The following is a 7632-nucleotide window of genomic DNA, read 5'->3' on the forward strand; positions in this document are numbered from 1 at the left end:
CATTAGTTGTTTTGCACACAAAAAAATATAGTAGTGGCGCACTTGTTGAGTGGTGCGCCATTACTAGTCAAACTAGTAATGGCGCACTCTGCCCCGGTGCGCCATTAGTACTTTTGGAAAAAAAGTTTGTTAGTAGTGGCGCACCGTGTGTGTGGTGCGCCATTAGTGTCCATCACACTAATGGCGCACCTGCACATGGTGCGCCACTGCTATATAGTAGTGGCGCACCACTTGTCTGGTGCGCCATTAGTGTCTATATTATCTATAGCCCTTTTCCTAGTAGTGCCTCTGCCTTGGTTCTCACGCTCCCTACGTATCTTCTGTTCCGGAAAAAATCTTTTCGGAGGTTTTATTCTGTTTGGACTCCGTTTAATATTCTCGTGTGAAAAGGGTCAAAAACACAGAAAAAACAGGAACTGGCACTTCGCACTGAGTTAATAAGTTAGTCCCAAAATAGATATAAAAGGCATACAAAACATCCAAAGTTTGACAAGATAATAGCATGGAACCATCAAAAATTATAGATATGTTGGAGACGTATCAAGCATCCCCAAGCTTAACTCCTGCTCGTCCTCGAGTAGGGAAGTGATAAAGACTGAATTTTTGATGTGGAATGCTACCTAGCATATTTGTACTTTGTAACTTCTTTCATGTGACATGAATGTTCAAATCCGTAAGATTCAAAACAATAGTTTGCTATTGACATGAAAACAATAATACTTCAAGCAAACTAGCAAGGTAATCATGAACTTTTGAAATAACAAGGCCAAAGAAAATCATCCCTACAAAATCATATAGTCTGGCCATGATCCATCATGTCCACACAACTAATTTAAATCATGCACAACCCCGGTATTGGTCAAGTAATTGTTTTCTCACTCTTACTTTCTCAAACCTTTTTCAACTCTCACGCAATACATGAGCGTGAGCCATGGATATAGCACTATAGATGGAATAGAGTGTGGTGGAGGTTGTGAGACAAAAAGGAGGAGATGGTCACATCGACTTGGCGTATCAAAGGGCTATGGAGATGCCCATTAATAGATATCAATGTGAAAGAGTAGGGATTACCATGCAATGGATGCACTTAGAGCTATAAGTATGTGAAGGCTCAAAAGGAGAACTAGTAGGTGTGCATCCAACTTGCTTGCTCACGAAGACCTAGGGCAATTTTGAGGAAGCCCATCATTGGAATATACAAGCCAATATATATAATGAAGATTCCCACTAGCATATGGTGGTGACGAAACAAGAGACTCTCAATCATGATGAACATGGTGCTATTATGAAGCACAAGTGTGTAAAAGATAGTAGCATTGTCCCTTCTCTCTTTTTCTCTCCTTTTTTTTGTTTGGGCTCTTTGGCCTCTTTTTTTTAATTTCCTCACATGGGAAAATGCTATAATAATGATGATCATCAAACTTTAATTTACTCATAGCTCAATGCTTAGAACGATGAGGACTCTATAGGAAATGCCTCGGATAGTGTACCGGGATGTGCAACGATCTAGCTTGGCGTATGACGTTGAAACATCTCGCTAGCTATCTTACGATCATGCAACGACAATATGAAAGTGACGACACATGTCATGAGATGGAACGGTGGGAGTTGCATGGCAATATATGTCGGAATGGCTATGAAAATGCCATAGTAGGTAGGTATGGTGGCTGTTTTGAGGAAGGCACATGGTGGGTTTGTGCACCGGCGAAAGTTGCGCGGCACTAGGGAGGCTATCAATGGTGAAAGGTGAAAGTGCATCTATACCATGGACTCACATTAGTCATGAAGAACTCACATACTTATTGCGAAAGTTTTTATTAGTAATCGAAACAAAGTGCTAAACGCATACTCCTAGGGGAAGGGTTGGTAGGTGTTAACCATCACGCGATCTCGACCGCAACACAAAGGATCACAATCAATAAATCAATTATGCTCCGACTTCCTAACATAGCGGTTCACCATACGTGCATGTTACGGGAATCACTAACTTCAACACAAGTATTTCTAGATTCACAACACCCTACTAACATAACTCTTAATATACCAAATCCATGTCTCAAAACTATTTGAGAGGAATCGAACTTCTCTTTATAATCAATGCACGTGAAGATGGAAGTTTTATTGTATCCTCTTTGGGTGCCTATCACCTTTGGGACTACTTTCGTAGCACAAGCCAACTACCAAGTTACTCAGAGAGATCACTCTCAAAAAGATATAAGTGAAGATCGAGAGTTCTTATTTCTCCAAAATATGACACCGCCGTGCTCTAAAAGATCTAAGTGAAGCACTTAGAGCAAAGTTATCTAGCTCAAAAGATATAAGTGAAGCACATGTGAGCTAAATTGCCTAACTCAAAAGATATAAGCGAAGCTCAAAGAGTATTCTAACAAATTCACGATGAGTGCATGTCTCTCTCAAAAGGTTTGTGGAAAGGATGGTTGTGACACATAAAAAATAAAAGACTCCTACGATACAAGATGCTGCAAGCAAAACACATATCATGTGGTGAATAAAAATATAGCTCCAAGTAATGTTACCGATGGATTGAAGATGAAAGAGGGGATGCCTTCCAAGGGCATCCCCAAGCTTAGGCTTGTTGGTGTACTTGAATTTGGATTGGGATGCCTTGGGCATCCCCAAGCTTGAGCTCTTTCCACTCTTTATCCCTTTGTCCATGAGAACATCACCCAAAACTTGAAAACTTCACAACACAAAACTTAAAAAGAAACTCGTGATATCATTAGCACTAGAAAACAAACTACCACCTATTTAGGTACAGTAGCAAACTTGATTTCTATTTATATTGGTGTTAGATTACTGTATTCTCACTTTTCCATGGCTAATACCCCCCGATACTATCCATAGTTTCATCAAAATAAGCAACCAACACAACAAAAACAGAATCTGTCAAAAACAGACTAGTCTGTAGCAATCTGTATACTTCGTATACTTCTGCTATCTCAAAAATTCTGAAACATTACAACAGTTTGGGAAATTGGCATATCAAGGGGAAGCAAAAAGAATCAAATCAAAAGCTCTTTTTGGATAAAAATTAAAAATAATTTCGTGAGCGACAAGTTTCTGTCTTTTTCCAGCAGGATCAAACAACCATCACCAAACTAGTCGTAAAGGTTTTACTTGGCTTAAACACAAAAAGAAATACAAAAGACACAATCATAACAAAATTATGATGGTGTGGACGCAACAAAACAGAAAGCAAAAAGCAAAGATAAATTCATTGGGTTGCCTCCCAACAAGCGTTGTTGTTTAACGCCCTTAGCTAGGCATAAGGTGATAGAATCACATATCGTCATCTTTGGTGCTCAAACCATAAGTAGCCCTCATCATGGATTCATAAGGCAATCTTTTTTTCTTTCTAGTAAAATGTTCCATGCCCTTCTTTAAAGGAAATTTAAATCTAATATTCCCTTCCTTCATATCGATGACAACACCAATAGTCCTTAGGAACGGTCTACCAAGAATGATAGGACATGTAGGATTGCAATCAATATCAAGCACAATGAACTCCACAGGTACATAGTTCCTATTTGAAATAATAAGAACATCATTGATCCTTCCCATGGGTTTCTTAACAGTAGAATCCGCAAGATGCAAATTAAGAGAGCACTCATCAATCTCATTAAAGCCTAGAACATCACATAAAGACTTTGGAATCGCGGAAACACTAGCACCCAAATCACACAAAGCATTGCATTCATAGTTTTTGATCTTGATTTTGATAGTAGGTTTCCACTCATCATGAAGTTTTCTAGGAATAGAAACTTCCAATTCAAGTTTCTCTTCAAGAGACTTTATCATAGCATCGACGATATGATCGGTAAATGCCTTGTTTTGGCTATAAGCGTTTGGAGAGTTTAGCATGTATTGCATCAAGGAAATACATTCAATCAAAGAGCAACTATCATAATTTAATTCCTTGAAATCCAAAGTAGTAGTTTCATTACTACTCAAAGTTTTGATATCCTCTACTCCACTTTCAATGCTTTTAGCATCAAGATAGATAGACTCCGAATCATTGGGGCGTTTTTCAACCAAGGTGGATTCATATCCAGCCCCATCATCATTAGGTTTGACACAAGAAAACAAGGATTCAATGAGAGTCACACCAAGCACTTCAAGATCTTCGTGATTCTCATCACGAGAACACGCCTTTTTAAGCAATTCATGTCTAGCATGAATTTGGGCGGTTCTTTCTTTACTCTCATTCATGGAAACACGCATAGATTTCAAAGTTTCATCCATATTGATCTTGGGAGGAGCACATCTAACTTTCAAAGCATCAATATCAATAGACATTCTATCAACACTCCTAGCCAAATCATCAATTTTGAGTAGATTTCCTTCTATGGATGCATTGAAAATCTTTTGCGAGTTGATAAACTCTTTGATATTACACTCTAGATCACAGGGTAATTTATTTTAATTTCCATGAGCATTGTTGTAGGAGTTGCCAAAGTTATTAGAGGGATTACTAGGAAAAGACCTAGGAATATAGTTTCCTCTAAAAGCATTGTTGTTGCCAAAATTATTCCTACTAACAAAATTAACGTCCAAGCTCTCATTGCTACTCTCAATAAAGGAAGACAAGGGCGTATCATTTGGATCTAAAGGAGCACCTTTACTAGCAAACAATTTCATTAACTCATCCATCTTAGCACTCAACGAGTTAATTTCTTCTATAGCGTGTACCTTTTTACTAGTAGGTGACCTTTCAGTGTGCCACTGAGAATAGTTTGTCATGATATTGTCTAGGAGTTTTGTGGCTTCTCCTAATGTGATTTCCATGAAGGTTCCACCAGAGGTGGAGTCCAAGATATTTCTAGAAGCAAAATTCAAACCAGTGTAGAAGATTTGTATAATCATCCAAAGACTCAAGCCATGAGCGGGACAATTTCTAATCATCGATTTCATTCTCTCCCAAGATTGTGCAACATGTTCATGATCAAGTTGCTTAAAATTCATGATATCATTACGGAGAGAGATAATCTTAGCCGGCGGAAAATACTTGGATATATAAGCATCTTTGCACTTGTTCCAATAATCAGTACTATTTTTGGGCAAAGATAAAAACCAAGTTTTTGCTCGATCTCGCAATGAGAACGGAAATAGCTTCAATTTAATCACATCATTATCCACATATTTCTTCTTTTGAATATCGCAAAGCTCAATGAAGGTATTAAGACGGGATGCGACATCTTCACTAGGAAGGCCGGAGAATTGCTCTTTCATAACAAGATTCAGCAAAGCAACATTGATTTCATATAATTCCGCACTAGTGGCGGGAGCAATCAGAGTGCTAATAAAATCATTATTATTAGTATTCGAGAAGTCACAAAGTTTGGTGTTTTCAGTCATGGTTACTTAAGCAAGCACACAAGCACACACGCAAACAGAAATAAAGCGAAAGAAAAGGGCTAACGAAAAAGGCAAATATTTTTGTAAATTTTTGTTTTTCAGAAGTGGGGGAGAGGAAAATGAGAGGCAAAAAAAAGTAAATGCAAGAGTTGAGTTTGCGACACTTACTTGGATAAGCTTCACTTGATGCTCCCTGGCAACAGCGCTAGAAATTGGCACGTTGACGGGAGACTATTCTTGACTTGATCCTCCTCCCCGACAACGGTGCTAGAAATTCTTCTTGCTACCTCTTGAGCCTGCGTTGGTTTTTTACCTTGAAAAGGAAAGGGTGATGCAGCACAGTAGCAGTAAGTATTTCCCTCAGTTTTGAGAACCAAGGTATCAATCCAGTAGGAGTATCAAGATGAAGCACCGATGTACCTGTGCAAAAACAGCAAACTTGCACCCAACGCTACAAAGGGGTTATCAATCCCTTCACGATTGATTGCAAGGTTAGATCTGAAGACGGAAAGTGCAACAAAGTAAAAGTGTAGGGCTGAAAATATGATGTGAAGTAGACCCGGGGGCCATAGTGTTCACTAGAGGCTTCTCTCAAGATAGCAAATTTTACGGTGGGTGAACGAATTACTGTCAAGCAATTGATAGAAGCTCACAAAGTCATGACGATATCTAAGGCAATGATCATAAATATAGGCATCACGTCCGAGACAAGTAGACCGATACTTTCTGCATCTACTACTATTACTCCACACGTCGACCGCTATCCAGCATGCATCTAGTGTATTGAGTTCATGACAAACAGAATAACGCCTTAAGCAAGATGACATGATGTAGAGGGATAAATTCATGCAATAGATATAAACCCCATCTTTTTACCCTTGATGGCAACAACACGATGCGTGCCTCGCTACCCCTTCTGTCACTAGGTGAGGTCACCGCACGGTTGATACGTCCATTTTGCATCATGTTTTCGTGTTGATATTTATCGCTTCTTGGGCTGTTATTTCACTTCACGGTACTATTCTTATGCCTTTTCTCTCTTATTTTGCAAGGTTTAGATGAAGAGGGAGAATGCCGGCAACTGGAATTCTGGCCTGAAAGTGGAGCAAAGTTGAGATACCTATTCTGCGCAACTCCAAACGCCGTAAAAATCAACGAGGATTTTTTTCCTGATTTATCAAAAATACTGGGCCGAGGAAGTGCCAGAGGGGCGCCAGGGGGTGGCCACAAGCCTGCACGGCGCGGCCACCCCCCCCAGGCCGCACCATGGGGGCTTGTGGGCACCCTGCTGGCCCACTTGCCCCCCTCTTTTGCTGTATGAAGGATTTCGTCCAGGAAAAATGAGGGAGGAGCTTTTTCGTGGTTTCGCCACTGCCACGAGGCGGAACTTGAGGAGAACCAATCTAGAGCTCTGGCAGGGCGATCCTGCCGGGGAAACTTCCCTCCCGGAGGGGGAAATCATCGCCATCGTCATCACCAACATTCCTCTCATCAGAGGGGACTCGTCACCATCAACATCTTCATCATCACCATCTCATCTCCAAACCCTAGTTCATCACTTGTAACCAATCTCCGTCTCGCGACTCCGATTGGTACTTGTAAGGTTGCTAGTAGTGTTGACTACTCTTTGTAGTTGATGCTAGTTGGATTACTTGGTGGAAGAGTTTATGTTCAGATCCTTGATGCTACTCATTACCTCTCTGGTCATGAATATGATTATTCTTTGTGAGTAGTTACTTTTGTTCCTGAGGACATGGGATAAGTCATGCTAATAGTAGTCATGTGAATGTGGTATTCGTTCAGTAATTTGATATGTTGGATGTTGTTTTTCCTCTAGTGATGTTATGTGAACGTCGACTACATAACACTTCACCATTATTTGGGCCTAGAGGAAGGCATTGGGAAGTAGTAAGTAGATGATGGGTTGCTAGAGTGACAGAAGCTTAAACCCTAGTTTATGCGTTGCTTCGTAAGGGGCTGATTTGGATCCACTAGTTTAATGCTATGGTTAGACTTTGTCTTAATTCTTCTTTCGTAGTTGCGGATGCTTGCGAGAGGGGCTAGTCATAAGTGGGATGCTTGTCCAAGTAAGGGCAGTAGCCAAGCGCCGGTCCACCCACATATCAAACTATTAAAGTAACGAACGCGAATCATATGAACATGATGAAACTAGCAAGACAGAAATTCCCGTGTGTCCTCGGGAGCATTTTTCCTCCTATAAGACTTTGTCCAGGCTTGTCCCTTGCTACAAAAGGG

Source organism: Hordeum vulgare, chromosome 5H (assembly GCF_904849725.1).
Source record: "Hordeum vulgare subsp. vulgare chromosome 5H, MorexV3_pseudomolecules_assembly, whole genome shotgun sequence".
In the NCBI taxonomy this organism is placed as follows: domain Eukaryota; kingdom Viridiplantae; phylum Streptophyta; class Magnoliopsida; order Poales; family Poaceae; genus Hordeum; species Hordeum vulgare.